At 50.5% G+C, this 24,110-nt stretch overlaps 7 non-coding genes across 7 annotated transcripts; 4 read left to right on the plus strand and 3 right to left on the minus strand.

Moving 5' to 3' along the window:
• Nucleotides 1–1,462: 1,462 nt before the first annotated feature.
• Nucleotides 1,463–1,534, minus strand: TRNAV-CAC (transfer RNA valine (anticodon CAC)). The gene has a single exon. It is a non-coding gene; the product is annotated as a tRNA-Val (tRNA).
• A 3,213-nt stretch (nt 1,535–4,747) lies between these two features.
• On the plus strand, nt 4,748–4,820 carry TRNAV-CAC (transfer RNA valine (anticodon CAC)). The gene has a single exon. It is a non-coding gene; the product is annotated as a tRNA-Val (tRNA).
• A 4,881-nt stretch (nt 4,821–9,701) lies between these two features.
• Nucleotides 9,702–9,775, minus strand: TRNAN-GUU (transfer RNA asparagine (anticodon GUU)). Its single transcript has one exon. It is a non-coding gene; the product is annotated as a tRNA-Asn (tRNA).
• Nucleotides 9,776–10,551: 776 nt separating this feature from the next.
• On the plus strand, nt 10,552–10,623 carry TRNAH-GUG (transfer RNA histidin (anticodon GUG)). Its single transcript has one exon. It is a non-coding gene; the product is annotated as a tRNA-His (tRNA).
• A 3,278-nt stretch (nt 10,624–13,901) lies between these two features.
• On the plus strand, nt 13,902–13,973 carry TRNAE-UUC (transfer RNA glutamic acid (anticodon UUC)). The gene has a single exon. It is a non-coding gene; the product is annotated as a tRNA-Glu (tRNA).
• Nucleotides 13,974–19,087: 5,114 nt separating this feature from the next.
• TRNAG-CCC (transfer RNA glycine (anticodon CCC)) lies at nt 19,088–19,158 on the plus strand. Its single transcript has one exon. It is a non-coding gene; the product is annotated as a tRNA-Gly (tRNA).
• Nucleotides 19,159–20,345: 1,187 nt separating this feature from the next.
• Nucleotides 20,346–20,416, minus strand: TRNAG-CCC (transfer RNA glycine (anticodon CCC)). The gene has a single exon. It is a non-coding gene; the product is annotated as a tRNA-Gly (tRNA).
• Nucleotides 20,417–24,110: the final 3,694 nt, after the last annotated feature.

Genomic DNA, 24,110 nt, shown 5'->3' on the forward strand with positions numbered 1-24,110 from the left:
AGTACTGACCAGAATGACTCCCAGTAGCTTCCCCCCACTGGTCTCAGATATTTACTCCTCTTCCCCTTTCCTCATGAATACACGTTTGCCATCTTGGATGCGGCGCCTCATGACCGGTCACCCTCCTCTTCAAGGCCGTGTTAGCATGCTAACAACTGCCTGCATGTGATTCCTTGATGGTGTCTGGGTGTCTCTGCAAAAATTAACCCATCCGAGACCAATTGTCACAACCTACAGAATCCTGTACCTGATAATACATCTCTAGCTCCTCCATAGCACTTTCGGTCCCATCATGCGTACATCTGTCAATGATTAGAAGTCCCTAGAACCTCGAAACTATTGGAGATTCACCCTTACCATCCACTGGAATTTTCTTCTTGCACCCACCAGGTACACCCGAATTTACCTCTCTGTAGGTAGACTAGATAGGACTCAACCAACTCTCTCTTCTCCTTGCCCCCGCCCCCAGCCGGGGGAGGAGCGCTCCCCTCTGGAACACCTATCACACATCACTGGGGGACGACGAGGGCGTCGCACCTTCCGCCTCCTGCGGGCCTGGGTGAAGATGCTGCGAAAAGAAGCTTCCCGACCGGGGGAATCGACCCGGGCCGCGGCTGTGAAAGCGCCGAATCCTAGCCACTAGACCACCAGGGAACAGGGCGGCTGCGGGGGGGGCCTAGTGTCTCCCGGTAAACGCGCCGTGACGTCAAAGGTCAAATTCCTGAGGTGCGAAGGGCAAGAAAGGAGATGATTCCCAGTGGGCCGGGACTGAGGGCAGTTGTGCGAGGCACCCGGCTCTTGCGCTCTCTTTCTGAGCCTCCGTTTCCTCAGGAGTCTGGGGCAGACTCGGCTCTCAGCAGGTGATGCTCTGACCCGACTCCAGGGGCTCTCCTGGTAAAGGCACGGGTACGGGCTCCTTTTCCTCCGCGACCAGCTCGAACCGTGGAGCCTGAAAATCGTCATCGACGTGTCTTTGGGTCGGACCCCCCACGCCGTCCCTTCGCCGGTCCCCCGGTGGCGGTTTGGGTTCGGTCTCTTTTGTTCTGTCACGCAAATGACCGCGTTCCGCATGCGCGCTGGGGGCTGGCAAAGCCCAGTGTGCTTCACAGGGGTGACCTCCTTGGTTTTCAGAGACGTAGTAGGAGTCAGCATGTAGAGATTTAGGTGCCAGGTGGGAAGGCGAGGGGATCTGTAAAGATAACCCGAGGTCGGCCTTGTCCCGTTCTCCTTGGACTAACTGTCTGTGGCCTGGTCTCCACTGTGACCCAGAGCAGAGTAAGGAGCGCTCCTTCCCAGGTAGTAGTAACAGAATTCCTCCCAAGTGTCTTGGGGAAAGGAAAGTGCAGTCACGCAGGTTGCCACACTCCTCAGCCCCTTTCACTTTTTTGAATGGGATGTAAATTTCGGGGGAAAGGAGGAAAAGGAAATAGATAATAAGTAAATAAAGAGGGCGTACGTGGGCTGTTTCCGCCCGGCTTCGACCGGGGACCTTTCGCGTGTGAGGCGAACGTGATAACCACTACACTACGGAAACCGAAACCGCGCCCTTCTCCCTCGCTGTATCTGTGAAAACCGTAGGTCTTGCCACCGCGGTCCCGACCACCGACTTTTTCAATACACTGAGGACTAATGCTGGGAGCTCCAGCGATCTCTCGGGGAGGCTCCCGAGAGGCCCTGGTTCTTTAGGTCTCCTCGCCTCCCGTGAAGCGAGGATCCTTCCTTCCGTCATACACCCAACGCAGGGTCTCCAGATCCGCAGCTACGGGCCTGAGTGCAGGGGTCGCCGCGGCTGACTCCCCAGCTTCGGGAAGCCGCAGGAGGCGGCCAGGTGGTGGTGGGCGGGAGGTGCTGCGTTTGATCCAGGGCGACCCCCTCCTGAACAGCGTAGACGCCGCCCCCGGGACAGCGGACCCGCGCCTCGGTGGCCCTTTGGGAGAAGCCCGCTGTCAGTGCTCTCCACACTCGGGAATAAGCGGCGCTTGGAATCCAGGAAACCGTAGGATGATCTCTCCCCGCCCCCTCCACTGCTCCGCGCCCCCTGATCCCAGTGTTCCTCTCTTGAAAGCCCTTTCAGCGCCGTGCTTCTCAGGTGTCCACCCCTGCCAAGTCGTGGGGGTGGGGTCTCCGGGTCCTGCCGCGTGGCTCATTCTATTGGACTTGTAACGTCCGATTCTTTCGCCACACTCTCGCGTTGTAGCAGGTACCAAAGCAAAGGTGATGTTTTAGGACTTTTGGCTCCTTGACAATATCGAACATCAAGGCAGACCCCTCCAAGGTTTTTGGTCTGTGTTGAATTCGTAGGAAGATCAGGCCATGAGGCTCTTATATGACCGCTAAGGTTTCAGGGCCTAGCTACCTGAAGATCCTGAAGATGCAGAACCCAGGAACGATCACAGGATTTCTCCCTCCTTGGTTCTGAGATTCTCCTCCTCCTCCTCCTCCTTTTAAATAAGGGCAGCTTAATTTCACCTATTAGAACAAACACCCTATTCCTCTGCATTTTCGTTACATAGTTTGGGGAGTTTTTAGGCCTTCTTTTTGGTTTTCTTTTTCTCTTAGAAACCTTGGACGTTGGACAAGAAGGAGGGGATGCAAATCTTCGTGGCTGTCTTCTCGGTTACCACGGAGCATCATGGCCAAGGGGAGGGGCTCCGGAGGCAACCTGCCCGGGGCTGAGTGCTGGCTCTCACCATCCCTGGGGTGGGACTCTGAGAAAGGTGAGGCTGGGTTTTCAGTGCCTCACTCAGTGTTCTTCTCTGCAACAAGGGGTGGTGATGTCCTTCACTATCTTACCAGGGCGGTTACGTGGACTTAGTAAGTTACCACACCGTAAAGCACTCAGGAACAATGCTGGTCACGCAGTAGAGCTCCGGGAAAGCGGTAATTATTGTCGTGATTAAGTGTTTTGTTTCCACATCTCACTGTACCCCTGCTGACATTCAATGTTCCCCAGAATAAAGTAGGAGTGTTCAGTGGTTTAGTTGATTTCCTCTCCCCTCCCCCCTATTAGTGACCAGCATTTGGAAAACTGGTGCATTTTGACGGTGATCGCACTGCAGCAGGGGCACTGGGTCCATCTTCATCAGATCCTTGGACCTTGGACAGGCATGAGGATTCTCTAGCTCCTGGTAGACAATCCTTCACACTTGCTTCTCGCAAGAGCTATGCATATACAGCAGACTTATCTTAGGTGTTACAAGAAAAGTCCAAATACGCACCAGAGGATCCAGCCCTTTTGGCTGCTTTTTTTTTCCTTTTTAACTTTGTTTGTTTCGTTTGTAAGGTCAAAGGAGGGCAATATTCTCTATCTCGAAGTTAGAGAAGATTGCCTCTTTCGGTTATGAGGGAGTGCTTGCGGCCAACCAGCATCCGCCTTGAAAACAACTACATAAAATCTGGCTTAAAGGAATGCCGTTGGAGGTCTTTGGAGAAATACCGATGCAGCAAGGACCCACAGGGTCAGCTCTAGAGGGAGGAGAAGCTCGTTGGAATGAGCCGGATTCTCTACCTTTCCCCCTTAGGGCAATGTGCCAGTTCTCGGCAAGGCACAGACAACTGAAAAGTTGGGGCTGGGGGCAGAAGAGGCAGCTGCTGAGGGTCAGGGAACCACAGCAACCCTTGAGATATTCTGGTAAATCTGGAGAGAAGAGAAGGAGGATGAGAAAGAAGAGAAAGAGGAGAAGGAGAAGAAAAGGAAGGAGGAGGGGGAGGAGGAAATGGAGACACAGAAAGGCGGAGCTGTCCAAGGGATTCAGACCTGAGGCGCCAAGATCCTGGAGGGGGCTGATGCGGGAGCCGGATGCTTGCTCGGGATTTCCCCTGAAGACCTTTGCAAATTAAGCCGTGTGCACGTGTAAGAGGCTGTGAAGGCAAGCAGCTTGTGGCTGTGAGAGAGTGGAATTTTCAGGCAGTATCACGGTATCGTCCTTAGTAAGGAGATCAAAACTCAAGTTCAGAATTCACCAAGAGGAGGGACCCAAGGAAACAGCTCAAGGTCTCAGGTCGGAGCCCTCACTGCCTTCAGCATGGCAATGTGAGCAAACGAGCTCTGGACTGAGACTTCCCCTGAGGGCAAACAAAGCGCAAGTCAGCTTAGTCAAGGACTGGCTCGAGGTACGTCTGCCCCCTCTGCTGCCTGCTGGGGGAGAGAGGGGGAACGATCTTCAGAGAAAAACAGCGTCAGGAAACTGCCCATCATTTTTCACACAGCAGGTTCATCATACAGCCACGATAGTCTAGGATTACAAAGGAACAGGAGCCAAGGGGGTGGGATGCGGAGGAAAACGTAGAAAACGGACTCGCAGGTGACTGAGATATTGAGATCATCAGAGAGGAACTTCAAATGATAGGTTCGAGCTCTTCAGAATATGGATGCCATGAGAAATCAGGAGGAAATCAAAAAAAAAAAAAAAAAAAGAAGGAAATCAGAAATCTTGCTCACCAAGGAAAGAGAATCCATTTTAAAGAACAAGTGGAAATTCGGGGAGCTGGCGAGTCAGAGGGGGCGACTCCTGCCGTCGGGGCGCTTAGTTGTGGAACTGGAAACGGCGGACGGCGGGGTCCCGACGCCTCGCTTGGAAGGAGGCGGGAAGCACTAAGCGAGGAGCCGCAGTCTCCTTGCTCCAGGGGATTGCTGCTGGTGCTTCCGGGTTCATTCTTCAACTGGAAAGATCGGCGGCCAGGATGGTGGTGGCAGGAGCGACCGACGCTTTTCACGGATGTGCGGGGCGCTCCCTGCGCCCCGCGGGTTTCCGTAGTGTAGTGGTTATCACGTTCGCCTCACACGCGAAAGGTCCCCGGTTCGAAACCGGGCGGAAACAGAGGCCTGCTCACCTTCCTTTTTCCCGTCGTTTCCGCCCTCCCACCCCCACCATCCAGTCCCAGTGACAAACCTAAAAGAGGGCCAGGGGGCTGAGTCGTGGCAGCGTTCGCAGCTGCATTTTCCGTCCCCACCTTACTGGAGAGGAGTTTCCCTTACTACCTGAAGGCCAACTCAGCACTCGCAACCAGCCCTCCTTTCTCTGCTCTGAGTCACTTTGGACACGAGGCCACATGCAGTCCAACCAGGGCACCGGAGGAGGCCGGTTTCACGTTGTCTTTACATCTGGAAATGCTCTGGCCTTCTCGTCTGGCGCCTATTATCTCCTCTACACGTGGACACGTGCTACTGTCTCCGAAAACCAAGAAGTTCATCTCTGGGAAGCACACGTGGCTTTCCCTCCCCACAGCACACTTTCGGACGGAGCACGTTCATGTGCGTGACAGAACAAAAGAGAGCGAGCCCAACTCCCTAAAGACACGTAGAAGAATGATTTCTGGCTCCACAGCCTGAGCTGGTCGCGGAGGAAGAAAGGACCCCGTACCTGTGCCTGTTATCAGGAGAGCCCTTGGAGTGGGTCTGGAAGATCTGGCAGGAGAGCAATCGGCTCCCGTCCCCCGCTGAGAGCCAAGTCGGCCCCAGAGTCCGGAGGAGCCCGAGGGTCGGAAAGGGCTCCGCTGCCCAGAAGAGCTCAGGCTAGACCAGGGTGGAGCCCAGCCGGCTGACCTCGTGGCCTGGCCTCGGAGCCCGACGCGAAGCCCAGGCCAGGAGAAGGGGAGGGGGATGAGCAACAGGACAAGGGGCTAGGAACCCTGGACAGACGCATGCAGCCTCCGGGTGCTGGGCATCGCCTCCTTTTGTGTTCTGCCCTCCCCAGAAATTCACCCTTTGCTGGGGCAAGGTTCAACTGGAGAGGTCAAATTTGGGGGGGCGGGAAGGGCGGGAAATGGGGGGGGGGTCGCAGGTGCTTGCGGCTCCCTGGTGGTCTGGTGGCTAGGATTTCGGCGCCTCACTGCCGCGGCCCGGGTGCGATTCCCGGTCAGGAAAGCGGGTTTTTTTTTTTTTTTTTTTTTTTGCCACCTCAGTTCTCTTCCGCAAATCTTCCTGAACACGGGGAGTTTGGCTTGCCAGGAGGCCCACATGCACAGAACCCTAGGTGACCAGCTCAGTTCGTGTGGGTCCCTATCGCTGGATGGCCTCGGGATTGGGGACTGTCACCCCTGCGTTGGTGACATGACCCCTGCTGCGGAAACGGGGGAAACGGAAGGGGGACGAGAGGCGATGCGCCCCCAGGCCACTGTTTTCTTCCTTCATCTCAGAAACCTAACGGCTCAGACTTTTTTTTCATCCAAAGGCAGCCTGGAACTTGAGCTCCAAAAACCCATTCAGGAAACAAAAACAGAAAACATTTGAAATGTACAGAACGTTTGAGATGCTAGCATCGTCCATTCCCTACCCAACCGCACACTTAACACTTTCCCACCTTTGTTTGCTCACTTTCTCTCCCTGGGTATGAACTGGGACACCACTTGGAGGAACTTGCAGACACCTCACGTCAAGGTCACTGCTTGGGCCGCCGTTGCTGCCTCCCTTTGGTGTCTCTATCAGAACCAGCTTCTGCTGGGACCCGGCCTCCAAGGCCAGGGGAAGGCTTTGTCCTCGCGAGAAGGCCCTTCTCGCCTCTTCGGAAACCTGGAATCCGTTCTCTTCAGGCTGAAGGTGTTGTGTTCGGCTCTCCCCAGAGCAAGGCCAGGCGGCGCCCTGTGCTTGTAGGAACACGACTAGGCTGTCATCCACCCCCCACCCCTCAACACCCGCTGCCTCCCCCTCGCCCCCGCCGCCGCCTTCCGGTTGCCTTGGTGGGCAGCGGGGTCTGGGGTCAGCCTGAGGGCTGGAAGCGCCTACCTCGGGAGAGAGGCTTCAGGAAAAGGCAGGTGCCCCTTGGCTCTTGCTTGTCTCTCTGTGCCCTGCAGGGAGCACCGAGGGCTCCCACCTGACAGAAACGGGAAGGACCTTCCAGTCCGAGTCCAAGCAGACAGAGCATCCTGGTATGCAGTACCTTTTCTGTTATGCGTCTCTCCAAAGTGGGGTAGTCTTGTCGGCTTCTTGTTCCAGCGCCCCAGCGGATGGCATCCATTGTGGGGTTTGCTTGTTTGTTTGTTTGTTCCGTGAACTTTCTTTCTTGGTGACATGTAACACAGGAGAAGCAAACAAACAGTTTAGCTCTAGATAAATCAGTGGTCGTCAGTGATAACTCAAAGAAGAAATACACTTTTAAAGACTTCAAAAAGTCTAATAATTGACACATGACGACATAATCGTGTCATGCTGTACTTCTGAAGAGGGCTCCTTGTATGCCTCACACAGGTTGGAGAATTTCTACTGGTAGTCCAGCATTCTAGCATGTGCACATCTTGGATTTATTTTCTCTTCAAAATGTTCATGACCCTGAACTGCCTAAATTTCCTCTTCTGGTTTTACTGGTCCCACAGCAAGCCTTAGTGCTCATATGTAAGTTTAAACATTTTAAAATTATACGTTCTAGTAAAATAAATACACTACATCATATCTTTTAACCAAACATTAAGTCTCATAATTCTTAGAATACTTAATGACTTCGCTTACAACTTTGGAGTGAACATTTTTTAGGTACCATCCAATATATGATTCTAAGGTGCATTTCTCTATTATGATTCAGCTCAAGTTGCAATTTTAGGACCTATTGTTCTCTTTATGTTCATTGACTGATACTAAATTGGGTTAATTAATGTATAATCCTTGCCCGGAGAATTCCTAATTCAGATAGAAAGAGCAGAGCAACCATCTTGCTACAAGGCTGCCAGATATTATTATGGCTTGCAGAGTAGCCACCGTTTAGCAGGTTAAGAGGAGGTGTGGGTTCCTCTATGGGATATTGGCAAATGTAGCCATCATGTCACTTGAAGAAGTATAAGATACATGGGAAGCCCCAGGAAGCAAGGAACTGTCACCGGAGACCTGCTGTATTTCTGAGACACCTGTTTATTTTAAAAAGATATTGACTGGGGGCAGTGTAGAGTAGGAGGGACAGACAGACAGACACAGGCACATTCTCTCAAATGAGAGAGAGAGGGAGAGAGAGAGGGAGGGAGGGAATGTCCTACCATATTCAGAACGTAAAAGCTAAAGAGCTCATTTTTGCTAATGAGATTCCACAGAACAACCAAGGGAAGGTGGAGGCAAAACCTCGAAGGATCCAGGTCTGCACAAGATGCATTAGGAGGTGCAGGACTCGGTGGTTCCAACAACAATTTGTCTCAGCTGGTATAATTTTTGAATAATAGCCCAACACTGTCAAGGAATGATAGAAAGACAGTTACAGTCATGTTAATGCACCCTAGTGGTACAGCAGGGAAACCAGTCATTAGGTTGCATGCATCCAAAGAAAACAAAAACACAGTCCAGAGAGATAAGGGAAGAGGAATGAGTGTCTGGGACTGGTGGCTTTTCTCCCCTCAAATAAACAGGCTGCTTGGCAGGATGAAATCCGGAATCATTCTGGCCAGTCTTCTCTGGAGCCAAATGCACCACATGAGCACAAGAGACAGGAAGAAAACCACAGCTAGTCATCATAATTAAACCACCCAACTCCACTGAAAAAGAAAACTACCTCCGTACCAGTCAGGGAGGGAAGACATGTACATACAGAAAACAAAAATAAAGATTATGTCAGCTTTCTCAGCAGAAGCAGTGCCAGTGAGAAGACAGTGGAGACAACACCTTTAAAGGACTGAGGGGGCAGGGAGGAGGAGGGAGTCAGTGTAGAATTCTGTACCTCCTCCCCAAGAGATGTCTTTCAAAAATGACATCTATGGACATACAAATGCTGAAAGAATTCATCACCAGCAGGCCCACGCTATAAGAAATGTTAAAAAAAAAAAAAAGGAAGAAAGGAAGGAAGAAAAAGAAAGAAAGGAAGAAAGAAAGGGAGAAAGAAAGAGAGAGAGAGAAAGGGAGAGAGAAAGGGAGAAAGAAAGAAAGAAAGAAAGAAAGAAAGAAAGAAAGAAAGAAAGAAAGAAAGAAAGAAAGTCAGTCAGTCCAGTGACACCAGGTGGAAATCCTTCCCAAAAGGATGACGGACAACAGAAGAGGTATCTGGGAAAATACATAAGATTTTTCTTACCATTTAAATCTCTTTAGAAACATGGGATAGATCATTATTTTTTAAGTAACAGCGATGGATTGTGGTGTTTATAACATATGCAAGGTAAGATGCACGGCAACAATAGCGTAAAGGCCAGCAGGAGAGAACTGTGAAGAGGCATGGCCTCACTTGAAGGCCGGCTGTGGTTACAGGTGTGTGCTCTTGAGCCTAAACAGTCGCTAAGGGAACAAAAGAAAGGCTTGTCGCCAATAAGCCAACAATGGAGCCGAAATGGGGTCATATACAAACCACGTAAACATTATGACAGAGCAATTGCTCTTCCAGAACTCTTCACTATAGAAGTACTTGCATAAAGGGCCAAAGATCTGTGTACAAGAAGGATGACTACAGCGTGATTTGCAACCGTTACATCATAGAAGCAACTTGAAAAGTATATGGAAAGGGTTAGATAACTACTAGTAGGTGCAAGCAAATGACGGAAGCAACTCCTTTGTTACAAGGAACTCAGGGAGTAACGATGGCAGTTGCGCTCTTTGGAGGATTTGCGGATTTCCCCCAGCGACCATCTTTTTCCCCTGGTTTAAGCTCTTCTGATGCCACCTTAGGCCCTCTGTTGTGCCCCAGACACGGGGGACCGGAGGCCAGTAGTGGAGGAGCCTCTGCCCGCCTTTACGGGAGAGGATGCGCAGGGCGGAAAGAACGGCAGAGCGTTCACTTTCCTAAAACAGGTGGCCCAAGCGTCCCTGGGTGGGCTCGAACCACCAACCTTTCGGTTAACAGCCGAACGCGCTAACCCATTGCGCCACAGAGACACTCGCCCCAGCGCCTCTCCTCCTCTCCCATCCCCCTCGGAGAGCACGCACTCGTTCCACACTAGGCGGAGCCACGCGCCTTTCGCAGGACCGCGGCCACGGCGCCAAAACCTGGGAAAACCGGGCAGGTGGAGCCCACGCAGCGTGTTGGTCCCGCGTTGGAAGCTGTGCGTCGGGCGATCCCTAAGCAGAAGGTCAGGCCGAGCGTGCCCGCCGCGCCTTGCTCCACACCCGCCGCAGACGCCAGCGCCCCGGAGACGCCCCGGGACTGAGCCGGGCGGGGCCCAGGGGAACTGAACGCCCGGTTTGGTTCGGTGACGCCCCAACCCCCGCCCCCGTTTGCCCCGCCTTCACCCGACCGTCTGCGCCGCTGGCGCGGACCTCCCTCGGCTCGGACCTCCCTCGGCTCGGCCGCGGTCTGTGGGGCGGGAGCCGGACCCAGGGGGTGGACAGGGTTGGGCAAAGCGAGGAAGAGCGAAGAGGCGAGAAGGAAGCCGGCGAGGCGGGAACGAGGAGGAGGAGACTTTCCAGGAGGCCTGTGGAGAGGCACGTGCCGGACTTAGGGAGATGAGGGGTGGGCGTTGGGTTGGGTTTGTTTTGGTTTCGTTTGGTGTTATCATCCACCCGAGAGGAAGGGAGTGGAAAACGGAGGGCAGGCATGAAAGGGAGAAGACTACGAACACCTGCAGTTGTCCAGGAAACAGTGCAGTAATTGGAACGGTTTTACCTCAACATCGCTGGAGCCCAAGCGCGTGCCGTCGTAGGCACGGTGGCGCGCCGTGATCGTATAGTGGTTAGTACTCTGCGTTGTGGCCGCAGCAACCTCGGTTCGAATCCGAGTCACGGCACTCTCGTCTTGCCCCCTGTGGCGGTTGCTACCTTTTTACTCCCGCTGGAAATCCTGCACAGCCGCGGGGCGCGGCGGGGCGCGGCGGGGCGCGGCGGGGCGCGGCGGGGCGCGGCGGGGCGCGGCGGGGCGCGGCGGGGCGCGGCGGGGCGCGGCGGGGCGCGGCGGGGGCGAGCAGCACTGCTCTCCCTGGGTCCCCCGGGGCCGCCAGGAGGTCTGGAGAAGGGACCAAAGCCCCGCAGGGCACTCCTCTGGCGACGTTCTCCACTCCGTTGTCTGAGCAGAAGGAGACTGAAGCAAGTGGTTTCTCTTCGGGGCTACTCCACAGAGGCAAGTCCCAATACAACGCTTAAATGAAAATGACTGCCATACTTTAAATATTCACCCGTGAACCTCCTAGACTCCTCTTAGGTTCCACCAACTGTGCGTCGAAAGTAAAATGGGCCCAACCTGGGGGCTTTACCTGGGAAAGTGCAATTAATTTTGGGGGGGGGGGGTGGCAGAAAAAAAGACATTCTCATCCATAGTTGCTTTCCTTACTGTAGCGGTTATCATCTCTGCTTCACACCCGATCGAGCCTTTCCTCAAGTAGGAGCAGTTGGGAAGATTAAAAGATTATTCAGTTAGTTGCGTCCTTGAAGTGAGCGGAAATCGCGGCTAGGGAAGTTCAAGTCTTCCCAAATGCGAACACTAGGGGTTGGTTGCCTACTCACCAGTGCCCCGGACGGACCACGTCCTTGCTGTCTGTTTAGTCTACTTGGCCAGACTAGAGCCAGGACTCCACTGGCCTTGGCCGGTCATGGAGAGGACAGCGGTTCCAGAGGAGGTAACTTCGTGGGACCTATAGCTCCTGAAACCTCATAGGACTTTTCTTTGCTCCTTCTTTGATCTTTCCCTTTGACCTTTCTTCCGCCTACCCAATAAGAGGATTCACGGCCTTTCTTTCTCAGTCAGGACCGCTGCGGTGTCCCTCGTGGCCAGGACGGAAGTGGGGAAGGGGTTTCCCCTAGGTGTCCCTCCTGGCTTGGGCGTCTCGGGAGCTCAAGCTGACGCAGTGGGGAAGTCCCGGGCAGACGGGATCTCCTCTCCAGGAGCTCGCAAGCCTGCGCTAGTGGGGATGGAGGTGCGGCCCCAGGCGTCTGGCGCCACAATCAAGCCCTACTCTTTCCGGTGCACCTCCTCCGCGGGGGTGCCTGGGGAAGCTCGAATAAAGCAGCCCGGAAAGCTTCTCTGCAGGCTGAACCCCAAGAGGCGTGAAGATCCAGAAGGGGCGAGAGGAACCTCACCGAGCAGACCCGGCCTTCTTCCTGGCTGGCCCTCGTGGGCATGCTCAAAAGAGGCTGCTTAGGTAGAAGGACAGATCCAAAGAAGAGGTTTCATGGCAGAATGCCCCCGGCCCCCCCCATCTTGAGATGAAAGTCTTAAATTCTAGCGTCCAGTGGAGCAGGGGGGCCGAGTTGAATCCACGCCTGCACCCTGATCCCGAGAGTCCCCTGCACAAGTTCAGAGACCAGGAATAGGAGCGACTGTGCACATGGCTGGTTCTCATTCGAGGGCAGTTTGGGCCCCCACCCACACTCCCGGCCCCTTCTGTGACACTAGGCCTTGACTGGAGACATTTTTATTGTCAGGACTGAGGGAAGGGGGAACGGAAGGTTTCCCCCTGGCATCTAGTCAACAGAGGCCGGGAGTGTTACCAAACAGGCTTGGATCCTCAGGTAGAGCCCTCCCCCCACAAAGAATGATCCCGACCACAATAGCAACACAGCAGAAAGGGGGCGGGTGTAGGTCAATGTCCACACCACACACTTGAGAGAGGAGAAAACTGGAATTCCTGACTAATTGGATGTGGGGTGTGTGGAAAACTGGCGTCAGAGAGAACTCCACGTTTCTTGACCTGAGTATGGGGGAGGATGGTGTCGGTATGGACTAAGGGGAGAAAACAGCAGGTGTAGCAGGTTGGGGGCGGGGGAGAGCTGTTATCCAACCGCACTGGGGTCTGCTGGCCCATGGCGCAGGCAAGCCGATCAACTGACACCAGGTTGTGGTGAAGGAGAGTACAGCGTTTATTCCAGGGTGCCAAGCAAGGAGAAGGGCGGCTAAGGCTCAAAAGACCCGAACTCCTGGATGGCTTTCAGGGAAGTGTCTTTGAAGACACTGTGAGGGAGAGGGTCGTCGGGTGTGTGATCGGCTCCCAGGCAGTTCTCTGACTGGTTGATGGTGAGGTAACATGGTGAAGTTTCAGGAATCCTCATCAGCAGTCTTCTGGCTCTAACCGGGCCGGGGCCTATAGTGCTCACCTTCAGCAGTTTCCATCTGGTGTGTGTGTGGGGGGGGCGGGGTCTGGTTTTCTGCTAAAACGGTTAAGGAATATGCGTCAAACATCGTTATCTATGTCCTTCAGGGAGGAACCACAGGTCCTGTGATCCAGCTATATGAGTGATTTATTGTTTTTTGTTTTTGCTTTTGTTTTTCCCAATGCAATTTTTTATTTTCTACTGTACAGCTGATTTATTGTTAAAATTGTTACCGGTTCTCCTGCCAGATTGCTGCTCTTTGTCTCTGCATGTTCTCATTCCTCTAATCATTAATTCTTGAGCCAGACTTTTGGAAGTTTCCGCAGACAGAAGCTTTTTTGTTCTTTGGTTTGTTTTTGTATTTTTGTTTTTTGGTTTTTGTTTTAAGCAGAAATGGGGAACACAAAGGGATCGGTTAACCGAGACAGCCCATCCGGGGATTGCGCGGATTTAGGCCCGGAAGGAATCCAGTTCAGGACATTGGAGCCTTGCTTGAAAGCGTTTTCCATTCAAGCCGCGTCTTGGTTCCTGCAGCCCCCTGAGTCCTTTCGGACGACAGAGATGCGGGGTCCCGGTGCTCGGCCCCTTCTCACCCCGGGCGCCTCCCCTCCCGCCTCCTCCGCCGCCTCGTCGGCTCCCCGGCCCCAGCGAGCTTCTCTCCTCACGCGGCCGCCGTGCAAAGGCGCGTCGCCAGGGCAGTTCTGAGGTGCGGCCGGAGAGAGGCAAATCGCCCGGGACTGGCAGACCCGGCGTGCCTCGCGGGCGCTCGGTGCGTCACCTGCGGGCTCCTTTTTTGGAGGGGCAAGGAAGGCATTTCCTTAGGAGAGGGTTTCTGGGACGACGGGTGACACCCCCCCCCCGCCCCCGCGACACCCCCCCTGCCCCCTCTTCGCCCCTCCCGCCCGAAGGGCCAAGACCTCCCAGAGCGAAGGGAAAAGGTCCCTCTAGATAGAAGCAAGGAGAAAAGCACGTACTCTTCAGGTCCCTGATGGTCTAGTGGCTAGGATTCGGCGCTTTCACCGCCGCGGCCCGGGTTCGATTCCCGGTCAGGGAACTGTTTTGCGCTGACTGGTCCTCCCGCGGGAACCTTCCTTTCATCTCCGGATGTGTGCTGTAGTGTTCAGCTCCCGCAGAAGCCGGCAGACAGTAGCGGCCACTTCTCAGGGCCTAACCTTTAGGCACAAAGGTCTCTCTCTCTCTCTCTCTCTCTCTCTCTCTCTCTCTCTCTCCCTCTCTCTCTCTCCTCTCTCTCTCTCATCTCTCTCTCATCTCTCTCTCTCTCCTCTCTCTCTCTCTCTCTCTCCTGTGTGTGTCTTCTGGACCTCCTCTCTCCATCTCCACGCGGTAATGTGCCACGTGCGCCTGCATTATACCTTTGCCAGACCTCCCCGGAGAGGTGGGAATGCCTGCTTGGCTCTAAAGGGTCATTCCCCGCTGCCCCGACCCCCGCCCTAACCCCGCCCCCTTCCTTCTGACACTACCAGGTGTACTGCTTAAAAGCTTGGCATTCTTTCCCAACTTTGTAAGGGGGTCTCTCCTCTGAGTGACTTGCTGCCCGCTTTGTACGGGCTTACCTGGATTATGTGTCCTTGGGGAACTTCATATTAACACGTCAGTAATGTCACTTTCAGGTACGATCCCTCGTCTCAAAAAATGTATAGGACTGTGCCTTCGCCTCCCAACAGGTGGTACAGTTCTCAGAGCTTCTGAGGTCTCTCTCTCCCCGGATTATAATCTTCGGTTTCTCTCCTCTCTCTCTCTCTCTCTCTCTCTCTCCTCTTCTCTCTCTCTCTCTCTCTCTCTCTTCTTTCTCCCCTTCTTAACTTGACTGTTAACAGAATTTTCGTCGAAATTTGTAACAAAGCAGATGTGAAAATGCAAATTGGAAAATGTTCTTAATCAAAAACGAAATGGAAAATACTACATACATGCACAAGGTGCCCGCAAAGCGGTCTCTAGAGGACAATACACAGATTGAACTGCAAATTATGAAAATTAGGGCTGATCGCTAGTGAGCTAAATCTTCCATTTCAAAAAGTTACAAAAAGAATAGCAGCAGCAACAAAAGCAGATGGGAGCAGAAATTATAGAGAAATCTCAGGAATTTGAATGTTAGATATAAATTTACAGGCGAGAAAATAGTAAATGGTCGCCTCTTTGAAAAGCCTACTAAAACTGACAAAGCCCTGTTAAGAGGAAAGAAGGAAGTCATTATCACTGTACTCGTAGACATGAGGAAACAATAAATGAGTACCACAAACACATAAGGCCAACCGGTGAAAACTTTGAGAGGAACTGAACTATTCCAATAGTGATTTTAGGGGAATGAACCAGACTAGTTTCTACAAGGATTACGTTTGTTGTTGTTGTTGTTGTTGTTTAATCAGAATTTTAAAAATATTCCTGCAAAGAAAGCTCCAGGACCAACCAAAAGTTCACTAGAAGAAATGACTCCAAAACAAACAAATTCTAAAAGAATTAAAAGATGGCACATTTCTCCTACTTATTTATAAGTTTATGTTGAAACCAACCTCCCCCACCCCCCCCCCCCGAGGCAATGGAAAAAACAGAAATCACAGGCCTGTCTTATTGCTTCAATTAAAAGAATACTGAAACCAATCTTTTTGGTAAAGCAAGAGAGATTTATTAAGGCATCGGAGGAGGACAGGCTGAGCTCAAGATGGCACCAGCCTGACTGTGAGGAGATGCTAGGCTTACAAAGGATCTGTGGCTGGAGTTCATGGTGGAAACTTGTGGCAGGAACAATGAAGAAGGAGGAGGGGAAGATCAAGGGATGGGTGGGGGGTCGTGTCCCATGACAGAGGGCAGTTAACCCCTTGCAGGCAGTTGTTTTCTGCAGGGCATTGTTTCTTGCTGCCCAACTTGAGCCTCCACATTCTGGGAAAGGGTGTGGATATTGTGCCAGGCTACACCCATGTCCGCAGCAGGTCTCCAAGGTGAACAGCCACATTCGAGGTGGGGGAGGAGGGTTCTTTCTCCATCCTCCTAGGAACCTAAAAGGCAGTACCTTTTTTAAATTATGAAAAAGTTGGCCTTATCCTGGGAAAACTGTTGGTCATCATTAGAAAATCAGTTAATCTAATTTACTACATTAACACGAAAGAGGGAATTCATAATTACTAAACTAGAAGAGGCATTTGAAAAAATTCGCCATCTTACCCTTAAAAAACAAACAAACAAACAAAAAACCTGTTAGCATACTAAGAGAGAAGAGAGCAGCCCTAATCTGCTAAAGGGTAGCTTCCAAAATAAAAACAAAACCAAACACACGAGAACCCTTCAGCAAACCTTACATGGGGTCGATGGTAAAATGCTAACTCTGCCCCACTCTTACCAATCAGGAACCATCAGAAATGCTCAGGCCACGGCCTCGTAGCTTCCTTCACCTTTGTGATGGAGAGTTAGCCAGTGAGAAAAGGCGAGAAAAGAAAGAAAACGTATAAGAAGTGAAAAACGAACACCAAAATTATGTACATACGTGAAAGATGTATTACAGGAATTAGTAAGAGAATTGAGTTTACTTGGTATATACAAACATTTAAAAATCAGAGAAACCGGACTAAATTGAGGAGTCAAGAAATAAAGGTATTAGAAACATTTTAAGTGCTCAACAGTTATGCCATACAGATCAAATCACTTACAACCGAAGGTGGGCTGGGGGTGAGTGGGGGGAGGGGAGAAGGGATGAAATACGAGCCCTACGTCCACCAAAACCAGAATCATTTCAATGTGGATTAAGTACCTAAACGCAAAATGAAACCTAAAATGATTTTAGCTGGTAGTATTTACACAGCAGAGTATTTCCATGATCTCAAGCGTAAGCAAGGATTTTAAAAATAAGACAAAAAGACCGATTCTTAAGGAAGAGACGGATCAGTTTGACTACATCCATCGAGCATCTCTGTTCATATCATCAAACCACAGAATAAAGAGTAAAGACAAGTCACAGCTGGAGCCAGTGTACTTAACAGTCAGCACAGAATCAACTGGTACTGAAGATAGTCAATCAATTCTTACAAAACCAGAAGAAAGAGACAGACCTGCAGGAAAATCGTCAAGGTCTTGGGGGTGGTGGTGGTCGGGGGGACTCTATGAGAGAAAAATCCAAATGGCTAACCAAAGTGTAAGGGTGTCCAAATTCATTACCGATAAGACATGTTAGAAGTGAGATCCCAATGACGAGACGTTACAGATTGGCGAAAGAGAAAGAGGAGCGGTAGAGGTAGAGAGATTAGGGGCGGGGCGGGGGGGGGGGGAGGCAAAGAATAAAAGAAAAAAAAGAGAAGGACGGTGGGGAGGGGAGAGGGGAAGGGAAGATGGGGAGAAGGAGGCTGAGTAGGAGGTGGAGGACTTTTGCAGGTAGAAAGGCACGAACCGGCGAGCGAGGTGGTCGCTGCAGGGCTCGCCAAATGCTGCTCCACGTAGGCGAGCACCCAACAGCCCCCCAAGGGCTCTGCAAAGTCTCAGCTTAGACGTCTTCTCCAGCTTGTCGTCTGCTCAGAACTACCTTGAGGATTTTAGTTCTCGTTTTCGTCCTCCTTGCGGCCAGAACCACGTTATAATCGGACTTGGAGTGTGCTGCAGGCAAAAAAAAAAAAAAAGAGTGTAGGAGCTGGAACGGGAAAGGTGAGCTAGGCACCGTGCGTTGGCTGGGAATCGAGCCCGGGTCTCCCACGTGGGAGGCGAGAACTCTCCCACTGAACCACCAATGCCTTCGTCCGTGTTCATCTTCGACGGCTTCAGGAAAGAGCCCCTAGAGACACTGGCGAACGGTGGCGGGGAAATAGAGAGGTTCCAGAACGGGCCTCCACCATTGCCTTTGGAAGACAGAGCTGATAGACTTGACAGGCGCTCGAAGCAAAGGCTTGCGAAGGCGACCTACGATCTGGCAACAGCATAAAGTGGGAGCATTCAAATGAAAATGTCAAAATATCCGTTTTGTCAGCTCACAACACAACTCTGAAAAAGGCTCTTTTCCAACCGTAGAACAGACCCCTGCAGGAAAACATCGGAAATTCATCCACATCCCTTGTTTATGACCCGCTAATAGCTTCAATTGTCAACCTCACCTTCTTATCTTAGAGAGTCTGAGAAAAATCATCCAACCTGCTAAGTTAAACATGTAAAATTCTAGTCCAGGAAAGAAGAAAGAAACAGGAGCGGAATCAGACTGGAATTAGAAGAAGGAAAGGGCCAGAATCAAAACAGAGATAATCAAGAAACACACTTTGGTCAATGGAGCCAGTTCTTTGTAACAGTTTGTTTGCTTGCTTTGTTTTGTTTTTAAACAGGAATAGTGAGTGAGTCAGTCTTGTAACCGTTATAACAATAGTATGTATCCGCTTTATAAGGTGTTCACGGCATTTGGATGGATATGTGGTCTATCATAATTGTTAAAAGATTCATTAATACTAAGTTTGTAATCAATGTTTGATGATATGAGAGAATCTAATCTCCTAAACTGGACTCCGTGTTGTGCTGAGTTGTAGCCTTTGTGACTCTGAGACGCACATGTGGCATAGGCTATGGTATGTTTGGTTGTATAAGGAGCAGACCAATTTTTAGAAAAGTATCGATCGGTGAAGTGTTAACATATTAGTCCTCTCATGAAATTGAAATACAGAAAGATTTCTTCCCCAAGTTTTCCCTGGGAAAACTACACCGAAGAAAGGAACGTGGAGCGGTGGGGGGGAGGGCCTCCCCACACTTTGGGAGTTAGGAATCATCATGCCTTTTTGAAAGATAGCTGCTGCAGATGTGCAATCATGCTTCTCTTGCTGAGAAGCCAAGCTGGGTGGAGGCTGAGTCATAAACTTGAGCTCAATGAGGAAAATGGCCATCACCTTGACCTTGGAGAGCTTTGGCTCTATCTGCCCTCTGGCCAACACGCTTTCATTTTTCACGTACATCACCCAGACCTACATTCATTCCCACACCTCTTTCTAAACTAAAAACCAATCGTGCGCTTTCAACTCACAACTCCTAATTCACAAGTCAGTGTTTCATACGCATCTCCGAGTCACAAATGCTAAAACCCAACACACCAGGGAGTTCCCTGTCGGTAGTAGGCCCATAGAAACTTGTTTTTCCAAAAATGCTTCCCGACACTCTTCCTGAGGGGACCTGGGCACAGCTCCTCCAACCGAGGCATTGGTGGTTCAGTGGTAGAATTCTCGCCTCCCACGCGGGAGACCCGGGTTCGATTCCCGGCCAATGCACGGGGCTTCCTTTTCTTCGCCAGACAGCCCTCCCTTTCCGTGGTCAACTTCCTCGGGCTATGAAGGATAATCCACTGAGAACTATCCTTGTCCTAAGTTTTGCCAAGAAAGACCAGTAAACTAGGACCTACCTCACCAGGAAGATCAGAGGCCCTACCACCTAGCATCTTTCATCTCCACAGGAATTCCTCTCCTCAAATGTCCCCCTCCCTGGGCCGCTGACACCTCCTCCACCGCAGTTTCTGTCCTTCAGTGACTTCATTTCTTGATCCTCACTCCGTAGCGCGAAGTAGTCCAAGGACAGGATAGGAGAAAGGATAATAGTAGCAATGGTTTTAATTTCAAATATGTCAAACCGCAGAGATCCAGCAGACACAAAGGGGGCCTCAAAGACATGCTATCTTCACAGCCTCGAAGGGCTACCCCCGACCCAGAAATGAGGAGAGCTATTATACACTCACACATACACACACTCTCTCGCTCACACACACACACATAAAACAATGCAATGACCCCTTGCTACCGTCACTTTATTATGCCTGCAGTCTTCCATTCATCAACTCTTACCTCCATTACACAACCAGATAAAAAGCCAGTCTCCTAGCAGCCAGTCTCATCTACAACAATCAATCCTTCTTGATTTCCCCTACTGTCAGCGTCGATATAGGGAGGAAAATGGCAACTCCTCTTGAGTTAATTCCGGAGCAGAAGATTTAATGGAATTGGTCTCAACGGGATGGGGTGGGGGCGGCGAGATGAGCAGGGCAGCCCTTCGAGGCTGTGAAGATAGCATGTCTTTGAGGCCCCCTTTGTGTCTGCTGGATCTCTGCGGTTTGACATATTTGAAATTAAAACCATTGCTACTATTATCCTTTCTCCTATCCTGTCCTTGGACTACTTCGCGCTACGGAGTGAGGATCAAGAAATGAAGTCACTGAAGGACAGAAACTGCGGTGGAGGAGGTGTCAGCGGCCCAGGGAGGGGGACATTTGAGGAGAGGAATTCCTGTGGAGATGAAAGATGCTAGGTGGTAGGGCCTCTGATCTTCCTGGTGAGGTAGGTCCTAGTTTACTGGTCTTTCTTGGCAAAACTTAGGACAAGGATAGTTCTCAGTGGATTATCCTTCATAGCCCGAGGAAGTTGACCACGGAAAGGGAGGGCTGTCTGGCGAAGAAAAGGAAGCCCCGTGCATTGGCCGGGAATCGAACCCGGGTCTCCCGCGTGGGAGGCGAGAATTCTACCACTGAACCACCAATGCCTCGGTTGGAGGAGCTGTGCCCAGGTCCCCTCAGGAAGAGTGTCGGGAAGCATTTTTGGAAAAACAAGTTTCTATGGGCCTACTACCGACAGGGAACTCCCTGGTGTGTTGGGTTTTAGCATTTGTGACTCGGAGATGCGTATGAAACACTGACTTGTGAATTAGGAGTTGTGAGTTGAAAGCGCACGATTGGTTTTTAGTTTAGAAAGAGGTGTGGGAATGAATGTAGGTCTGGGTGATGTACGTGAAAAATGAAAGCGTGTTGGCCAGAGGGCAGATAGAGCCAAAGCTCTCCAAGGTCAAGGTGATGGCCATTTTCCTCATTGAGCTCAAGTTTATGACTCAGCCTCCACCCAGCTTGGCTTCTCAGCAAGAGAAGCATGATTGCACATCTGCAGCAGCTATCTTTCAAAAAGGCATGATGATTCCTAACTCCCAAAGTGTGGGGGAGGCCCTCCCCCCCACCGCTCCACGTTCCTTTCTTCGGTGTAGTTTTCCCAGGGAAAACTTGGGGAAGAAATCTTTCTGTATTTCAATTTCATGAGAGGACTAATATGTTAACACTTCACCGATCGATACTTTTCTAAAAATTGGTCTGCTCCTTATACAACCAAACATACCATAGCCTATGCCACATGTGCGTCTCAGAGTCACAAAGGCTACAACTCAGCACAACACGGAGTCCAGTTTAGGAGATTAGATTCTCTCATATCATCAAACATTGATTACAAACTTAGTATTAATGAATCTTTTAACAATTATGATAGACCACATATCCATCCAAATGCCGTGAACACCTTATAAAGCGGATACATACTATTGTTATAACGGTTACAAGACTGACTCACTCACTATTCCTGTTTAAAAACAAAACAAAGCAAGCAAACAAACTGTTACAAAGAACTGGCTCCATTGACCAAAGTGTGTTTCTTGATTATCTCTGTTTTGATTCTGGCCCTTTCCTTCTTCTAATTCCAGTCTGATTCCGCTCCTGTTTCTTTCTTCTTTCCTGGACTAGAATTTTACATGTTTAACTTAGCAGGTTGGATGATTTTTCTCAGACTCTCTAAGATAAGAAGGTGAGGTTGACAATTGAAGCTATTAGCGGGTCATAAACAAGGGATGTGGATGAATTTCCGATGTTTTCCTGCAGGGGTCTGTTCTACGGTTGGAAAAGAGCCTTTTTCAGAGTTGTGTTGTGAGCTGACAAAACGGATATTTTGACATTTTCATTTGAATGCTCCCACTTTATGCTGTTGCCAGATCGTAGGTCGCCTTCGCAAGCCTTTGCTTCGAGCGCCTGTCAAGTCTATCAGCTCTGTCTTCCAAAGGCAATGGTGGAGGCCCGTTCTGGAACCTCTCTATTTCCCCGCCACCGTTCGCCAGTGTCTCTAGGGGCTCTTTCCTGAAGCCGTCGAAGATGAACACGGACGAAGGCATTGGTGGTTCAGTGGGAGAGTTCTCGCCTCCCACGTGGGAGACCCGGGCTCGATTCCCGGCCAACGCACGGTGCCTAGCTCACCTTTCCCGTTCCAGCTCCTACACTCTTTTTTTTTTTTTTGCCTGCAGCACACTCCAAGTCCGATTATAACGTGGTTCTGGCCGCAAGGAGGACGAAAACGAGAACTAAAATCCTCAAGGTAGTTCTGAGCAGACGACAAGCTGGAGAAGACGTCTAAGCTGAGACTTTGCAGAGCCCTTGGGGGGCTGTTGGGTGCTCGCCTACGTGGAGCAGCATTTGGCGAGCCCTGCAGCGACCACCTCGCTCGCCGGTTCGTGCCTTTCTACCTGCAAAAGTCCTCCACCTCCTACTCAGCCTCCTTCTCCCCATCTTCCCTTCCCCTCTCCCCTCCCCACCGTCCTTCTCTTTTTTTTCTTTTATTCTTTGCCTCCCCCCCCCCCCCGCCCCGCCCCAATCTCTCTACCTCTACCGCTCCTCTTTCTCTTTCGCCAATCTGTAACGTCTCGTCATTGGGATCTCACTTCTAACATGTCTTATCGGTAATGAATTTGGACACCCTTACACTTTGGTTAGCCATTTGGATTTTTCTCTCATAGAGTCCCCCCGACCACCACCACCCCCAAGACCTTGACGATTTTCCTGCAGGTCTGTCTCTTTCTTCTGGTTTTGTAAGAATTGATTGACTATCTTCAGTACCAGTTGATTCTGTGCTGACTGTTAAGTACACTGGCTCCAGCTGTGACTTGTCTTTACTCTTTATTCTGTGGTTTGATGAATGAACAGAGATGCTCGATGGATGTAGTCAAACTGATCCGTCTCTTCCTTAAGAATCGGTCTTTTTGTCTTATTTTTAAAATCCTTGCTTACGCTTGAGATCATGGAAATACTCTGCTGTGTAAATACTACCAGCTAAAATCATTTTAGGTTTCATTTTGCGTTTAGGTACTTAATCCACATTGAAATGATTCTGGTTTTGGTGGACGTAGGGCTCGTATTTCATCCCTTCTCCCCTCCCCCCACTCACCCCCAGCCCACCTTCGGTGTAAGTGATTTGATCTGTATGGCATAACTGTTGAGCACTTAAAATGTTTCTAATACCTTTATTTCTTGACTCCTCAATTTAGTCCGGTTTCTCTGATTTTTAAATGTTTGTATATACCAAGTAAACTCAATTCTCTTACTAATTCCTGTAATACATCTTTCACGTATGTACATAATTTTGGTGTTCGTTTTTCACTTCTTATACGTTTTCTTTCTTTTTCTCGCCTTTTCTCACTGGCTAACTCTCCATCACAAAGGTGAAGGAAGCTACGAGGCCGTGGCCTGAGCATTTCTGATGGTTCCTGATTGGTAAGAGTGGGGCAGAGTTAGCATTTTACCATCGACCCCATGTAAGGTTTGCTGAAGGGTTCTCGTGTGTTTGGTTTTGTTTTTATTTTGGAAGCTACCCTTTAGCAGATTAGGGCTGCTCTCTTCTCTCTTAGTATGCTAACAGGTTTTTTGTTTGTTTGTTTGTTTTTTAAGGGTAAGATGGCGAATTTTTTCAAATGCCTCTTCTAGTTTAGTAATTATGAATTCCCTCTTTCGTGTTAATGTAGTAAATTAGATTAACTGATTTTCTAATGATGACCAACAGTTTTCCCAGGATAAGGCCAACTTTTTCATAATTTAAAAAAGGTACTGCCTTTTAGGTTCCTAGGAGGATGGAGAAAGAACCCTCCTCCCCCACCTCGAATGTGGCTGTTCACCTTGGAGACCTGCTGCGGACATGGGTGTAGCCTGGCACAATATCCACACCCTTTCCCAGAATGTGGAGGCTCAAGTTGGGCAGCAAGAAACAATGCCCTGCAGAAAACAACTGCCTGCAAGGGTTAACTGCCCTCTGTCATGGGACACGACCCCCCACCCATCCCTTGATCTTCCCCTCCTCCTTCTTCATTGTTCCTGCCACAAGTTTCCACCATGAACTCCAGCCACAGATCCTTTGTAAGCCTAGCATCTCCTCACAGTCAGGCTGGTGCCATCTTGAGCTCAGCCTGTCCTCCTCCGATGCCTTAATAAATCTCTCTTGCTTTACCAAAAAGATTGGTTTCAGTATTCTTTTAATTGAAGCAATAAGACAGGCCTGTGATTTCTGTTTTTTCCATTGCCTCGGGGGTGGGGGTGGGGGAGGTTGGTTTCAACATAAACTTATAAATAAGTAGGAGAAATGTGCCATCTTTTAATTCTTTT

This window comes from Phacochoerus africanus, chromosome 6, assembly GCF_016906955.1.
Source record: "Phacochoerus africanus isolate WHEZ1 chromosome 6, ROS_Pafr_v1, whole genome shotgun sequence".
In the NCBI taxonomy this organism is placed as follows: domain Eukaryota; kingdom Metazoa; phylum Chordata; class Mammalia; order Artiodactyla; family Suidae; genus Phacochoerus; species Phacochoerus africanus.